The sequence below is a fragment of the Buteo buteo genome, chromosome 8 (assembly GCF_964188355.1).
Source record: "Buteo buteo chromosome 8, bButBut1.hap1.1, whole genome shotgun sequence".
Lineage (NCBI taxonomy): Eukaryota > Metazoa > Chordata > Aves > Accipitriformes > Accipitridae > Buteo > Buteo buteo.
In genome coordinates this window covers 29,946,955-29,965,135 of record NC_134178.1, presented here as the reverse complement: position 1 = coordinate 29,965,135, position 18,181 = coordinate 29,946,955, and the positions used below count along the sequence as shown (strand labels likewise).

At 36.2% G+C, this 18,181-nt stretch overlaps 1 protein-coding gene across 1 annotated transcript in view; it reads right to left on the bottom strand.

Moving 5' to 3' along the window:
- CADM2 (cell adhesion molecule 2) overlaps positions 1–18,181 on the bottom strand; it is a 679,799-nt gene that overhangs the window by 96,028 nt on the left and 565,590 nt on the right. The window lies entirely within an intron of this gene.

Below are 18,181 nucleotides of genomic sequence, written 5' to 3'. Positions count from 1 at the left end.
AGAAGCTACAATGGGCTTTTAGATAAAATACCTTGTTACAGTCATTTTACAGGATATTATTTCTGAAATGCAATAATGCTGCCCCTAAAACAGAACATTTTTTTTTCAAACAAAATTTACAAAGAGACTGTTCTAAATAGCTGCAAAATGCACTATATAAAAGTCTGTAATCTCTCCTAAAAATTTAAAAATATTATTCTGATACTTTGGAATTAACTTTGTAGTTTTAATTGCAAAAAGATACACTATATAGGTACTGTGAATTCTTGCCAAATAAAGCATTTGCAATAGGTCTTTGCCTTTTAAAAAATTCTGCCAGCTGGCTTTCAAGGATATATTCTCATAATCAAAATATTTCACATGAGTTAGAGGGGCACCTCTTATAAGCAAAAAAAAGACCATAAAGAAAGAAACACCTCTATATAAAACAGTTTTCCTTGAGAAAAGAAAAAAAGAGTTCATAGTCATAGTGAAGAAAATTTTCAGACTCAGTAGGAAAATATAAATTCTTGTTTCCTCCACAGTTTCCTAATACAACACACATCTTCATCTATGGCAGAAGAAATACTTTAACCTGCAACTAGGGTATCTAAGTTTTGTCTCATCCAATTTGCAATTCCTGTTTTCATTAGCAGTGAGGTAGCAGTGACACCACAGATACCCTATTATCAAGCAAATGTGAAAGAGTATGACAGTAGGACCTTACAAAATCAAATGGAAAAAAATGATATGCTGTAACAATATAATTCCTTATAGAGATGCTAATAGTCCGGCTGAACACTAAATGGTGTATGAACAATTAAAAATGTTGGAAGTATTTTTCTAACTTTTTATTTTTATTTTTTGGCATATCATAATGTATAGCATGGCACAAGACAAGAAAAAGGGAAGGCTTAGTGTAGAATTGTCATAATTCCACTGAAAGCATTGTCAGCACCATTTAGCTTTCAGTATAGCTGCACTAACCTTACACCAGTAGCAAATCTGTTCCACAAGTTTGTATTTTTAAGGACCCAGCAAACCATTATGCAGATGACTAATCCTTTGTAGGTCGTGCTGGCATTTGCTTCATTTTTAGCACATGCTTAAGGCACTGACCTCAAGTGCCTTGATAAATCAGGGCATCAAGTACTTCTGTGATTTCAGTGGTGCTATTGAAGATGAATAAATTACTCTCTTGACTATACATTGAACCAGAGGAACAAATTAGTATCAGATAGGAATACATGAAGAATTTAACTGAGAAAGGCAGACAACTAATGCAATGAGATCAAGAGGTTTCCAGAGAAATATGAAAAAGAGCTAAACTTTGATGGAAGTAATCACAATAGCCACAGGTGAAGAAAGAAATTAAAGGCCCATCTAGCTAGCATTACTGGCTTAAATATTTAAGAAATGATCAGCATTTTACGCATTACTGTAAATGACCCACATAAAATAGAAGAGGGGACTTCAGACAATTAAGTTTTCATTTGCATTGATCAATGCAGTGCTGTTTCCCCCAAACTGAAGTTCCTATTCCTACTTTATCTAATGCCCCAGACAGCTCTCTGTTCTCCATGCACTTCTAAACAGAGGTTACTAACACAGAATAAGAAAGGTCTTATATTTATGTTTCACTCTAATTCACAATAAAGTAGTGTAGGAAATATATGCCCTTGTGGTTTTCCCTACTAATTGACTTCTACATTAACTACTTGTTTCTTTAAAATTGGAAGCATAGGGATTAATTTAATATATAGTTTTTAGGGAAGCTTATAATTGACAATTTTTGTATTTTATTAACAGTCCTTTTTCAAAAACTAGTTGATATTCTATTTTGGGTGCTTCATTCTCAATGTTATTGTTTCCACTTTATTTTCATGCTGTGCTGGATTTCTCTCCAGGATTAAAGTGTACACTTATAAGGGGAAAATTTTTAAGACAAACTTGTCCTCCACTTTCACATTTGCATCAATACATAAAATGAGAAGAAATCTTTAGAATAATTGCATCAAAACTAACCTATATATGTTATTTTAAGAAAGATAATAAAACCTTGCTGATTGATATTTTTCCAGAACACAAAATGCTGTTACAAAATACTAATTCCTGCTAGGGCTGTTCATTTTAGAAGAATTTGACAAGTATAAATGTACTCTATCAATACTGTGAGCTTTAACCTGTCACACTCAGAAGTAGTAATCATAATAACTGGAACATCACCCAATCTCCAGCAAACACCACCACCACTAGCAAACAAAGTCTAAAGAAAGAAAAACTTATCAAGTGCAGTAATACAGTAAGAGAGGTTGATTCATTTTCAGATATGTTCATCAGCTTGTTACAAGTAATGTAGATATGTCCAAAAAATCTCTACTTTTACAACCAAAACAAACAAAAGAAGTAGGATCAAGGGGTTTATTGTGGGTCAGATCTGCTGCTGCTCCTCCTCTAAAGTCAGCAGAAGTATACCAATTTACATCAGTTAAACTTACCAGAACTTTAATAATTTGCATCTTTTTTAGGATTTGGCCCAGTAATTTCATGGCAATAAAACATTGCCGATCATTATTTCAAGCAGAATTGTTATGAAAAAGGGGCTGGTGACTAAAATTATTTTACAATACCTACAAATATGCCCTTATCCTGAGCTCTAAAGACATTATGGAGGAGACAAATATTCCAAAAAGAATAAGCATTGGGAAAATCTTATTTAAAAAAAACAACACAGTGGTTTATGTGAGTGTAGGTAATACATCAAGTCTTCACAGTAAAACACACTGGGTTCAATACCCAGTGACTTATCTATTTACATGCATCTCCAACAGCATAAGAGCTGTTTGGCCCTCCAGTCTTTATCTTGAGTAATGAGGTACTTATGAGCTGCAATTGATTGCTAGCACCAATCTGAGCTGACTCAAACATGTCTTTAGACACATAGCAAGACATCTTCTACCCGCCATGTGCCAAGAATCTGTCTTTTTGCTGGAAATAACAGCTTAGCAGCAGTTACAGATAAAAACTATGGCATGTTTTGTTTTGTTTTGTTTTTAATATAACCTTTCCTGTTTCAGCAGACCAAAAGCAAAAGTTCCACTGAGTGATTCTATTTCATCCGTCTTTCTAGGATTTGGGTACATCTCATTGCACAAGACCAGGGAGGCCATTTCAAAGCTTTGGGAAGATTTATCTATTTTTGATCAGGCAATATCATCTTTATTCAGCAACATACAAAATCAGTGAATGCATGTGGAAAATTTATTTCAGTTTACACTAGTAATGAATGTTATTTGATATATGAAGAAATTAAACACTTCAGCACGTGATTTTTGTTGTACTCTTAGCAATAACTAATGGCAACGTTAATACCTTGTGGAACTGCTTTACTGATTGATTTAATCTCTTTGAAGCTATTTCAAAATAAAGGTGGTTCTTATCAGTCACCAAATCTTTGCTGTTAATCAGATCTTCAATGCTAAAAGGCTTGGTTTTTTTCTTCAAAATGCACTTGCTGTTTTTACATTGTTTGAAGTAAGAAAGATTTCATTATATATTTATATTATTTCATCGCCAAGCCCTTATAAGGTTACATGCAGCATTAAATTTCTTCACATAAATTACCTCATATAAATTTCCTCATATAAAGTAATCACATGGAAGCCGCTGGAAGGTTCCCATGTGATAAGTTATGTTAAACTATATGTGTAAACCCTTGACAACCACAGTGTAAAAGCGGAAACTGAATTCATAAAAGTAAACAAATCTGCTTAAGATCATAAAGCAGGTCACCAACAGAATCAGACAATGAATCTCTACCAACTTCTTCTTAGTGCCAAGATAATAAAAAAGTAATTTGGCCTCTTTTTCCTACGTAACTTCAGAAGTCTTTGGTCCCTTCAGTCCTTAGCATGCTGGATTACCAGAGCTTCTGTGGGTACCTTTTCATGGAACTCCCAGCTACTGGTTGAGTAACTAAATCAAAGTATGACCCCTATGCATCCTAGGGCATTTATCAGCAAAATTTGTATGGAAATAACCAGAATTCAGAAAAAAAAATCATTTTGTGAGACAAAAGGGTAACATAATGATGATGTTATGATAGCATCATGTTATCTTATCAAATAATCTCTCCCTAATGGAATCATTCTCAGTTAATGTAATTACAATCCCAGAAACAGAAAATAAGACCACCTCTCTTCTTGGGTAGATGTTAGGGTGAGTGGAGTACATACATTTCATTGAGACTTTTAAGAAATGACTATTGGAAGTAGTAGACTCTTCAGGAGTAGAAATATTAGTGATCTCATAGTCAATAGAATTCAAATAGTGCTGAAAATGCACCTATTGAAAGATGCATGCATCAGTCTTTTCTCCAGAGAATTGATATATATTTATGTTTAGCTGTAATTTAAACAGTACTTGCCACTAGACTTCTCTGCACATTTTGTCAAAAGGTAAATCTCTATGGTGCTCAAATCTTAGCCTTTGTTGGGCTTCCAGTGAAAGGAGGATTAACAGAAAAAGTTTTACTGGTTCTCCTCTATAGAAACTTACAAAGGAATATTGTTACAGATGTAGAGAGCCAAGTCAGGGCTCCTGATTTTCAAGTTCTCTGCTGAATAACAGATATTTTTTAAAAAATAAATGCAATAACTTACTATGAAGCTTAAACTCAGCACCCCAAATATCTTCCAATGTGGCTAAGCTTTCAAGAAGCAGAACAGAACAAGAACACCTCCTTCTTTTCACTTACAGAGATAGTGTTATTCATCCCTGAAGAAGTGTCCTGTACTTCAGAATTCTACATTTTAGAGGCCTGTTATACCCCCTTACTCCCTTATACTCCCTTACTTACAGGTAATTTGATTTTTATGAGAAGTGGTAATCAGCCTGCCAAGACTAGTTCTTTAGACAAGTTATTGGAGCCCATGCAGTGATTTATGAGAAAAAGAGGTTCCTTACTCCACTGAGTACTGAAGTATTCACACTAAGTAGATCAGATCCAGCAAAATACTCATTTGACTGTAATTCAGTGATTAGAACATTCAACCCTTTGGAGTCTGTGGATTAAGGGTTTGGTCTGATTCAAAGAGTGCAAGGACTTGTGTGCTGACCTCCCATGCAATAGCAGAGGTCTACCAGGTATTCTAGGGTCTCCCTTCCACTCAGGTTTTGAACTAAGATTTCACTTTGAATCTGAAAAAGCTTTTTTCCTACTTGTGTCCTAGTTTGGATAAATTAGGATTTTCTGACACACTAAAAAAGGACAGGTATTAGAAAATTTTTAACCCATTCCACATTATGAATTAGAATTCCACAAGTAACTCAATACTGTGTAAACTGTCCCTATTTACATTCAGTGCCAACGTAACATGGAATATACCATTCATCTTACATTTTAAAACAGTTTCTAAAGCCAAATTAGGATATTAATGAAAAGAAAAACCCATAAAACTTTAATATTCCCTACACAATTCCTAGAATGCTTAATTAAAGTTCTGTCAATGCTTAACATCAAATGTCTTTGGTTCATCCATTCTTGGGCTTTACATGTAAAAAATTTACTGAAATGTTCAAGGCCTTTGAGCTGGTGCCCTCAGAGTATCCTTCTTACTTGTCAAAGATGGCAAAATTTTTAATGTTTAAACAATTTTAAAAAAAATTAAAAATCACTAAATGTAATCACCATGCCAGAAGCAGATATTAGATATTTTACTAATACAAGCCCAAATTTATGAAGACCTTTTCCAAACTAGTAACAGATATATATTCAGCTAGGGCATTTATGTTTGCATATTATTATTTTATATGAAGTGCAGTGCCCCTTCAAGTTTTTGGGTTTTTAAACATGTTTATTGCATGAAGTCTGTAACTCCTACTTCTCAAAGTAAAATGGCATAATAGAAGATGTGGATTCTACAAAATTTCAATGACAATCTCCTGTAGTATTATCCATTTATGGTTTTGCATGCTATACAGTGATTTTAGAAATTTTTTGGATCTTCTCTTTGTACCTGGCTACCATGTTTTTGTCATGATCAAAACAGTCCAATAATAAATATAAAACAAGTTATTTGCTGTCTAAGTAACAATCAATACATAAAGTACTATTGGTCTCAACTTAAGAGTTTTGGGAAGGTTGGCTCACATCATTTAAAGGAAATGGGTGACAGTGTCAAGAAGAAATCACATTTCTCTTGGCTTCCATGGTTGTCCCTTCATCACAGAATGTATTCTTTCTGGTCTGTAGGGTATTAAAAGACCTGGCACAGAAAAAATGTCCCATTTGGTGACAGTAACATATAAGGTTCAATATATACATAAGTTGTACAGAGAAAGATTAATCTCTTGAATTATTTTAGTTATGAGTCTTCGGGGTTCAAAAAGAAAAATCCATTGGTGAGGTTCTTTCCTCTATGTATGGCACACATCAGTATGATATGTGCTGTCTAAATCTCTCTTTCTTAAAACACGAGGGATTCTGTGCTTTTTTTTATCTTTCACAATGTCCTGCTTTTTCCAAGTTCAAAACAGTACCAAAAGAGCTAGACCTACTGAAAATGGAAGAAAGAAAGGGAGGCACAGCTGTTCAAATATGGTTGCCTGTTGCAAATAAAAATGTATACCTCTATATAATATAATATTACAACAAACATTATTAAACTTCCAAAACAATGCCCTCCCATCTGATTAGTTTCCATGCAACCAAATTGTCAGGTGCCTATTTCAAAATCAGGGCAAATACAATCCTGTCCCTAATCATGTTCTAAATAATTGAAAACAGCTCATTAACATCATTTGACCCTAGGCCTCCACTGGAATACTTTGATTCTGATGCATGTTTTCTTTGAAGGTGATTCTCTCTCTGTAGTTTATGTTATGAACATCTCTCCAACTGCAGTAAGAAGCCGAGTTTCCTGTAATGAAGTCTGTGATCCTTGTCGGACTTATTGTTTGAGCGCAAATTATGTTAACAGTAATAGGAAAGACACCAATACAGGGAGGCACAAATACCCCACTTGCTGGGTTTGTCAGAGAAAGCGAGTGCTCATAATACATCAGGATGTGCTACAAGTGTTATTCAAATCCCTCCTTCCAAAAACATTGATACTGCCTTCTTATTTAATCATTTAGGATGATGACTAGATGTTTTTAATTATGTTTTGTGACAGAAGTTTTCTTCTGTACAAAATGATTTAAAAAGCCTTAAAAGTACTGCTAGTAACAAAAGGCTTTGTTTAACAATGTCATTCCACGCTGGATCCAATAATATGAAATATGCCATTGGATCCATTCAGGAAGAGAGCTATGCTTGTATGACAGAGCAATTCTTCCCACTGTGATCAGTGAGCTTCCCATGAATCCCAGCTTTTACCTTCATGGACCATAAGCAACACAAGGAACATATCTTATTAACTACTCGCCAGTTCAGAAAACACTCACTCAAGCTCCAGGCAGCCCAAAGAACAAAACACATAGACCCTACCTATGATATAACATCCATGTCATGGCTGCCAGATCATTTGGCAGAGGCACTGGAATGAGGTTTCTCTTCTTCTCTAAAGGAAATTTTGTTGGGATTTCTAGGAATAACAGGAGGATTCTCATCTTCTCAGCAAGCAGGCTGTGCCTTGTTGAAATATATGAAATTCTGCTTTGGTTGATTGGTGAGGCTCACTGCACTCTTCTCTTGCCATAACTTGATGCATTGTTTCTAACGAGTTCCAGCAGCAATGGATCATAATACTACTATCCTTCTCAGGTGGACAGGTATGTTTCTCTCACTGAGGGTTATTGTTTCAAGCTGTCTGCATAGCCAGCAATTGCCACTGCCCAGGAAAACTTATAAATTTTCCTTTGACACCAAAAGGGATAGAAATGTATTAGCCCCTCACATTCCTGCTGTTGCCCACTGACTGTTCCCAGACCACTCTAAGCTCTGACATAAGCATTTAACTGTGTGCAGCAGCATCTCCTGCCTGGATCTATAATACTCAGGTTTACTCTGCCATTTGAAATTAATTTTTTGTTTGTTTGTTTAATTTTTTGCACATTAAACACCATTTCCTCTCTGTACCAGAGTCCAAATTAGTATGATGTATTCATTACAACACAATTTTCTTCTTACAGGTTTAGCTAAATTATGAGGTACCAACAGCTTGTCTTTACTTCATAGTTTTACTTTATGACCACAAACCTTCTGAATATTGAAAAGCTTCCATAAATTTCTGTGATATTTTATTGTGGAAGTGAACAACAACAGTTCTGGTGCTATCATTTTAAAAAATGTTACAAAAATCTAACAGTCTGATAATAAAAGATTATTGCTACCTGGTAATAAATGACTGCCAGATGGTAAGATTTTTAAAGTATTTCCTGAGAGACTAATTCATTTATTTTCTACTTATTTTTGTCTGTTTCTTCAAAAAGGATGTTTGTAAAATCTATTTATGTCACAGCTTTCTTCATTTTTCATCCTGCTTTTTCTCTCTTATTTCCTTGGAACCTTTCCATCATTTCCAGATGCAAAGATAAAATAAGCAGATACATCTGAAAATGATGATGTATCTACTTTCCAGTTTAATTAGCAGTGGAGTAAGTATAGGACAGTTTAAGGTATCTTTTTTTTTTTCCAGAAACCATGAGATCATAATTTTCATATATGGATAGCCATTACAAAACTCCTTGAAAATTCTGTGTTCCTACACAATTTTATTACTATTTCTAAAAGACCCAAGTAATTAAACTTAGGAAAAAAATACTTTTAAAGTAAATTACAAGGTCAAACCACTCTAGTATGTACAAAAATAAACATCAAATTGGATATCCCAAATGAGATCTGAAAGAAGAGAGAGGCATACTCTAATCAGCTCTGTGAAAGTGCTCACCATTTTTAATAGCTTTTACACTTACCAGCTGCATGTATCCTACAGCAGTGAATCAGCATTCCCCCGAATTTGGCTTCTTTTTAAAATGACAAGTAGCATGGATCTGGCTGTGTCCTATTGCTTTGAATAAGCACTCACAAAGCAAGTCTGCATTGGTAAACTTCATCAAATTACCCTGGGAGATACAATAAGTTTGATGCTCTGCTTCAGAATATAATGAATGACTCACTGCTTAAGCAGATGAGAGAAAAACACAGTATCTGACTAATTATTTTATTATTAGTGTTTGTGGGTGAGACAATCTGTATCAAATGATTGTGTCCAGGCAATGGTATTTCATTTCAATAAATGTATTCAACACTACTGTAAAGTTAAGCATTATAATATTTTTTAAATACTAAGCTTTGATAAAAGTGAATACTTGGTATCATATCTGCATGGATATTCCTATATCTTCCTTTTACATTCCTTTAAAAACTACTTTACAGTCAAGCAGGACCAGAAACAGCTTATGGTCCCTTTGTTATCTGAGATTCTTTGATGACTATTGTGTCATCCTTTATCTCTTCTCTTTTAATTCAGCTTAAAACGATGTTCGTTGAAGAAAAAAGTAATAAAAGTTTGTACCAGAAGAGTGTAAAAACACTCTCCTGGATGCAAAACAACAAGTCAAATGCCAGTGTGAGGGGAAAGAAAGCTTGATCAGTGAAATATTCCCTACTGACACTCATAATTCCTGAGTGCCTGAATTCAAGCACCAACCTTGCAGGAAACCCTTTAGGTTACTAATTCTGTGAACACTGATTATCTGGTACTTTGTTAAAAATATTCATAGTACCTGTTTCAACATCTCACCTGTCAGTCATACCAGACTCCTTCCCCACAATTGCTAAAAAAAAAAAAAAGTAATTAAAATGTGTTAGTACACAATGTGTGGCTTGGGGTTTTGGGAAGGTAAAAGAGAAGATGGAGGTACACTACCAAATCTCCACAGTTCCTCTGTGCTCCATTTAAATGTGTTAAAACCCTACCCTTCCTTTGTCATGTAACGTGTTCATTGATCATTCTTACATACTTTGTGCTTGGTCTTAAAACTGGCAGAGATAGATGCGAGCATAGCATTGGATATATTGGTAGACCCTGCTGAATTAAGTGGTAGACAGATTGGCACTGTCACCACAGTTCTAAATGTGCGACACTTCATGAAGATAGCACCAGATACAGCTATTCCCCTTTACATGCTTTTGCAGAATGGGTCACTGGTTTCTTAGTTATCCATTAGGTCCCATACACACATGAATGATATGGTAGTAATAATATTTTCTTTGGCAACTCAGTTCTGTTTTCTTCAGTGAATGCAAGTGATGAAGCTTAGTTTTACAACTTTTATCTTTCTTAATTATTTCTGTCATGCCACTTCTTCAGACTAAACAATCTCCATTTTGCCAGTCTCTGCAGATATGTAAACCTCTGTGTTCCATTTAACATCTCCGTTGCTTTACACTGTACTCTCTCCAACTTACTTATATTTTATGTCATTTTTGCCATGTCACCTAAGAGGAGTAAAGAAAAAAAGCAAGAGAAAAAAACCCCTTCTGCCTAAATCAGGTATTATCAAGAAACTCCTAACTCTGAGTCGGCGCATGATCAGTCAATGTAATTTTATCTTCTGTGTCCTCAGTTTCTTTTGCTTAAGACCTTCAGTTTTCTGTTATATCTGACTTAAATTATCTTGAATATGGCTTGAGAATTGCAGCACATCCAAAACTGTTGAAGAAGTAAATAAGAGCTCTGGATGCTCAGCATACCCAAATACCCCTTCAAGCCTTTCTCTGACATTCATATCAGGTATTGGACACTATAAAAGTTTAATCTATATAAAAATAATTAAGCAGTAGTATCAGGGCATGAAAATTTTACTTGTTTCTTATAAATATATACCAAGCTTTCATGAAGGGCAAACTTTTATTCCTTGGGAGGTCCTACTAACAATCTCTATATATCCTCCAAACTATCTCACCTGCTTGCTAGTCTTTAGTTTTGGAAATAAACAGCCACCTAAACTGCAGGGAAAGCCTGGAACAGCTCTGTCCTTCTGTCATTAGGCTGACTGGCTGAAGGTGACCAGAGTTGTAACTTGGGGTGTAAACTATACAGATTCTGTAATTTTCAGTCTCCTTCCAAGATGATCCCACTTGAAATAACAAGTCTAGGCTAGGAAAAGGTGAAAAAAGATATCTTAACCATATTTTTGAAGGCAGCATGGAGCTTAATGGATCTTAGTCATGTACCTGAAAAATTCTTGCTCCAACTGGGACCTGATGTGGAACTTCTCAGACACTGGACTGTCATTCAGCCACTCAGTCTTTCTTGTCCTGTTAGTGCTACCTGATATAAAGTAGTTATAACAAGTATATTTAAAAACGTGCTTTCTAGTTTTTCTGTAAATTCAACCTTCCACTACTTATCACTAACATAGATCATCTAATATATTCACATTATATCCATGTAGGCATTCATCTTATCAAATACAATGCAGAGAAATTATTTTTTTAATCCCTTTTATAGTAACTGATTGGTACTTAGATTAGGAGCTTCAAAAATCAGTCAGTGAGTCAGTCTTGGGGATACTGCTACTGGGCTGTCTGTAAGAGACCATTATTTCTGGAACTTACTTCCTTACGCAGGGAAAGGTTTACCATTACAGGAAATCAGCTGCACTGCCTTTTTTACATCATTACACTAGTTTTCTGGTCTTTTCAGGTAGATGAACTAACTTGTTCTCTTTCTTGTGTCCACCTAAGAATATCCTACAGTGGCTTGACTGACTCACTGTGGGGATTTCTACTGATGACAATGGCATGTGGCCAGTCGTGACCAAATTAACTATGTGACCTCAAAAACCTACAGTGAGCTCTGTAAGGCTGTGTCCCTAGCCTCCCCTCCAGAGAGGACACAGTTGTTAGCCCACCAGTGCTCATTAATTTTGAAACGTCACCACACTGACCGAAGCTTGTGTCTCCACATGGCAAAGTACTGTGCAGTTCAAACGTATTTGGAACAGGTTTAGGGACAACCTCACTGTGCTCCATTTCCCAGTGTAGCCATGCCCTCTGTCTTTTCAGTCCTTTTACCACAGGTTGTCTCTATCCTATGCCTAAAAGCTTACTCCTCTGAAAAGAAATTATATTTATTTTATGTTTATTTCCTGAACATCCCACTTTTCATATTATTAAATGTTCCCTCCCAAACTTCCTTTGAAACCTTGAGCCCTCTCTTAAACACATGACAAGGAAATGGAATAACCTGCCCACACCATATTTTAAAGTTTCTATGCAGAATAGACAAGCCACTCTGTGGCTTTTCCTACAAAATATTTTAGAGAGGAATAAATTATATTAGATTATATTTCACTTGTAAAGCATATTTGAACATAAGTCTCCAGGTGGGAAAGGTCAGGATTGTACATTAACCCTTTGAACCCGATATTCCCTTTGAAAGATGAAAGTTTGGCAATAAATGGACCTACAAGTTTTTTAATTATTTTGCATTTAAATCATGGTTTTCTTATTTTCATCCATCATTAACCTAATTGATCTCATTTAAACATGCAAATTGTGGCACTGAACTTTCATGTTCAGAGATATCATTCTTTACTGTTTACAGTAACTATCCTTTATGTTTCATTTGTTTCAAGCATTCACTAATATGAAAAGCTTAAACAAGATAATTTTACTTATTAACATTCTGTTTACATAATTATTGAGCTAAATAATTAAATAGAATAACTTCTTACTTTTCATTCAATATGAAGAGGTGTACATGTACTAAAGCTGTATCTTTTAATTTGCTTACTTGTTATTTCTTTTTTTAACTGCATCTTACACTGGTAAATATGGAAATATCCCTCGTTTAAGGGAGAGAGAATGGAAAGCTGGCCACCAAAGTATTGAAATGAGGTATCTTTATTGTCCATATTAACATTCACACTGTGATTCAGGAATAAACAAACCAAACTGTTTGAGTAAAACAACAGAAGAGTATCTCAACACGAGTGAGTCTTGGGTGGAAACCTGAATGTGTATAAAGGGTAAACTTATCTCGCAATGTAACAGGGAGTCAACTGGAAGATCTTGACATTCTCTCATTCTCAAGGTCACAGCAGTCCAGCAGAATATCTTCATTGAAAGAGAAAAGCAGGAACACCACTCAGTTGACCTCTAAAGGATGGGAGCATCAGTCACAAGAGAGGGTACCTCTGTCAGACTCAGGTAGCCATTTAAGAAAACATCTAGCTTTTCCTCATGAGCTTTTAAAGGATTTAAACAGCTGGCATATTTTCACTGAAGTGAAGGAAATCCCTGCTTGCTTAGGCTTACAGAGATTGTCTACGATCAGAGAGGGAGGTTTTCTGAGACACCAAGGTCCTGTCTGCACATCACACAGAAAACATAACCCTCTTGCTTTTTAAGCAGGAACAAAAAGTGGCTTTAATCAGTAAGACCATCTAAGTTGTGAGATGAAGGGTGGATAGAGAAACCCACTTGAAAAGCTGAGATCTAAGAACCCAAGGTCCAGGACTCCTGTTCTGTAGAGATGAGGTATATCCTGAAAACAATATTGCTATAGCCAAGCCCAGGTGATCAAGATGCTCGGTGGTATCTTACACTAACCAGCTACTACCCTCCATTAACTCAGGATATGAAGTATACTTCATTGCTAAGGATAAAGGACATATGTAAAAAAGATCCCTGAGACAGGCCAATGCTGGAGCAAAACCCAGCACTCTTTGGTGTCTGAAGCAAAGACATTGTTCTCACAGCACCCACAGTCCTGACAAATCATTCAAAAAAAAAAAAAAAAAAAAAAAGTTCTGAGTTTCCCTCTTGTGACCTATTATTCATACCTGGCTTTGCCAGGTATGCTTAGCAGAAGGACTGATAGGAGATGACAGTTGGATAATGACTTAGTGACAGCTATACGATGATGACAGCAGACTGTTTCCTCAAAAAAAGAACACATAGCCTAAATGTGTCTTGTTCCCCGAGCTGTGTCTACAAACTCTGAAGAATAAAGCATTAAAGCCAACAAAAGCATTAGGAGTGTTTCGGTTTGGAACAAAACAATTCTTTTTCCTCAAAGGTAAATTTTCTTTGCCATTTGTTATGAACAGTATGCAATACAATGGGCCATGCCAGAGAATGTGCTGCTGCATCTGTGCCATCATGTTACTCTTGAAAGAAGGCTTAAACTTGAGATATTGGCCACCTTCCACAAGTTCCAGAGGTCTCTGAGGTATCACAGTTCCCAAACACTCAAATTATTCTAAGATAAAATGGTTATAGCAACAGAGCAAATTGTGCTAATTTGAAACAGAGAACTGCAAAACCCTGGAAGTGCAAATCTCAAGCAAGTTCTTTCTTTTATGGCCCTAGAGAATTATGTCCTTGGAAAATCCAGGTCTTTCCACTGTATCAGAAGTTATAGGAGAATTGCATGATTAAGCTTATTGACTAAAGATACAGTTAGATAAACATTTTCTCTCATGGCAAAGCCAGAACAAGTTTCAGTTCTTACAAACACTCCAGCTATTTTCACTCCTGACTCAACATACAGTTTATCCATATTTATTTGAGCTGGCTTAGTATTTTGGGGCCTTGTTAAAAAATAAATGAAAAATTGGAAGGCTGTGACACCTCATTATCCTAGACAGTAAACTATTTCCTGACTCTGGGGGTGTATCTCTTGCCAGACTGTCCATACAAAGATGGAGGCAGTGTGTAATCATGCCAATAATTCCCAGATTTTACTTTTAGCTAGTGTGTCTTTGAGGGTGTCACACAGCGTAATGAAGAGATTGTCATAAGCAAATGAGAATGACCAATAATGCTGTTGACTGCTCAAACCAAAAAAGATCAGCATCAGTGAAGGAAATTTCTTCTAACTCTCATATTTTCTTCACTTTGGAAAAAACATGTTCTCTGCCTAGACAGTATAAGCTACTTCCAAAAAAGGGCACTGTGTCTTTGTTCCTAAAGCATGGGTACCACCTAACTCCTGGGGAGTTCTGGGAGACATACCATAAAAAAAAAAAAATCTAATTAAAAGAAATAATTCTGAGGCCAAGGAAAAAAGGAGATAACTCATGCCAAAGTGCAAGAGCAAAAAAGTTTTTTAAGCACAAAGTTGAGCAAAATAACTAAAGTGAGTAAAATAAAGCAGCACACTAAAAGAAAATTAAAATCTTAGGTCTTAGTTGAACAGCTTCAAAAAGACCAGTGGTCTGCCTCAGCCACACAGTTGAAAGAAAATGAACATGACACATATTTTACCCATTTACAGTACAGAAGGACCATATGTAGGCAACAGGGAAAACTGTCCCTCTCCCCTCATAGTTTATCATAGCTAAGACGTGTTCAAAAGGTGGTTCTTTTGCATGGGCACACTTCTGCCCCTTCTGAGCTACAAAAAGACAGCAAGTCCATGGTTGAGACAGTCACCCTGAACAGCCACTTAACATATTTTAAATGTAACTGATTCATTAGAACTAAACATTAAGATTTAAGGAAGACACCTTCTTTTCCTCTAAACACTGTTCTGATGTGCAACTGTGTTTTAGGCATTGTTTATAGACAAAGGGTCTAACAGTCAACTACATATGACCTTTTTCTTGCCTTTTTTTTTATAATGCCTTATTTCACATAGTACTATATGAACGTATATTGTAATATATACTATATTTAATATATTTTCACATATTCACACACACATATATATCACATTTCATACATTTTCATTTATTTTTGTTCAGAATGTGTAATTGTAGAAACTGTGTTCCAACAAAAACTTGAAACCAGCCAGGTAAAAATAATGGGCTAAACTCTCTTAGTGAGCATCAGGTAATGTAGCTCTTTGATAAAATTACTCTGCTTTACATCAGCAGAACTTCTAAACCCAGCCTGTTGTCAGAGAAACCTCCATTTGTTAATACACCAGAAATCACAGTAGTACACTGTTGTTAGACACACACACACACTCAATTTTCTACATGGCCGCACAAGTGCATTGCTGATTTGCTTATCTGTAGTCTGCGGCATTTGAGGCATTTTGTTTATTTAATTCAAAATCAATAAGTTTATTTCCCAGGCAATAATTCCATCATTCTCTTGGAATAGCTGCCTAATTTTAAAGTCAAGTTTGGATGTTCATTGCAAAAGAATCTAGTAACAACGCACAAATGAAGAAACAGCCTATTACACAGTGTTGGAATAGCCTGTAGAAGGAAGTTAGCTGATGGCTATAGACTTGTCAGACCAACAATTCACTGCACATCTGTATCTGCCAATAAAGAATTTACTCAAAATTGCCTCTCTAGACATTTCTTTACATAACACATATTTAGCTTATTAGTGCTGTCATTTGGGAGTGTGGTCAGCTTTTGAGCAAAATCTCACTGAGTCCGTTAGCATGGATCACATCACAGCTGCCATTTTAGAATCACAATGATTAGGTTTGAAGTTCAAATGATTTGATTTCACTTTAAAGCTTCAAAAGCAGCCTCTGGGGCAGACTTACACAATTAATTTTTACTGAGGTCTGCTGGGTAATTTGCTGTAGTCAGAGAATCTTCACTAAGGCAAGGTAATTACCACTGGGTAATTTTATGGCACTTTGTTCAGTAGGAAGCAACGTGTTGGCTGGCTTCTGCTCAGATAAGACCTGGAGGAAAGTGAAGATGCTGCTTCTGGGAAAAAACACATGTCTGAGACATTGAGGAGGGATGAACAGAATTCATTGACTTCCCACATGTGGGCCAGAAGTTGTACTTGCCCTCAAAATGTTTTTTTAGGAGTGTGCATGAGGACTTATAGTATACAATCTCCCAAATATTGTACTGAGAAGCTTTCAAAATTGAGTACTGCACCTGTGATTCTTTAATAGAGGAACAAAGAATGCATTCTTAGTTTAGCTTGAATGCAGAAGTAAACAATGAAATTAAACATCCCTTTGAGATTTGTATTTATCGCTTACAAGAAGCACTTCCTAATAATCAGTGGCAGCTAGTCTGACAAGCAAACTTCACAGTAAATCCACAGGGGATACAAGTCTATTTTAGGTTTACTGTTGACAGTAAGGGTCAGAGGAAAAATAAACTCAGCAAGCAGTGCCATGCTACCACAAGCCTCTGCTGGCCAAGCAGAAACTAAATTATGGCCAAACCTTTCAGCACGACTGAAAAACTTGGGCAATTGGGCTGTCTTGCAGTGCACAGAGAATGAGATACAGATGGACAGGATTCAGCGGAAGTGAGACATAACATAAATTAGGGATAAATAAAGCTCAAAAGATTGGGGGAGCTAATTATCCCACAGTCTGGAGTGGGGTACCGTATGCTTACCCTAACAGCATCCTTATTATTTTAATATTTGAAGTCTGCAAAATTAATCTGGAAAGCCCTGTGAAAACAAGGACTGATCATGGTGTCCTTCAAGACATCCTTCTTTCGGTCAAGCTATAAATAATATAGGTAGTCTCTACTTCTGGACCTAACCATTAAAAAACCAGAAAGGAGCAGCAGGAGGACTCAGACATTATTTCTATTACATACACATATATAAATCAAAAGAAAATAAAAACTTTTTTATCTGAAAAGTTGTCCTGGTTTCAGCTGGGATAGAGTTGATTGTCTTCCTAGTAGCTGGTACAGTGCTATGTTTTGCGTTCAGTATGGAAAGAATGTTGATAACACTGATGTTTTCAGTTGTTGCTAAGTAGTGTTTAGACTAAAGTCAAGGATTTTTCAGCTTCTCATGCCCAGCCAGCGAGAAAGCTGGAGGGACACAAGAAGTTGAGATAGGACACAGCCAGGGCAGCTGACCCAAAATGCCCAACGGGGTATTCCATACCATGGGACGTCCCATCTAGTATAGAAACTGGGGGGAGTGGGGGCAGAGGGATCGCCACTCGGGGACTAACTGGGTGTCGATTGGCAGGTGGTGAGCAATTCCATTCTGCATCATTTGTACATTCCAATCCTTTTATTATTACTGTTGTCATTTTATTAGTTATCATTATCATTATTAGTTTCTTCTTTTCTGTTCTATTAAACAGTTCTTATCTCAACTCACGGGTTTTGCTTCCTTTCCTAATTTTCTCCCCATCCCACTGGGTGGGGGGGAGTGAGTGAGCGGCTGCGTGGTGCTTAGTTGCTGGCTGGGGTTAAACCACGACAAAACTTTAGTCCTCAGCCTCATTTCATGTACTATAATACTACTGGGGAAAGCTGATTTGATTGCTCTATCACACTAATA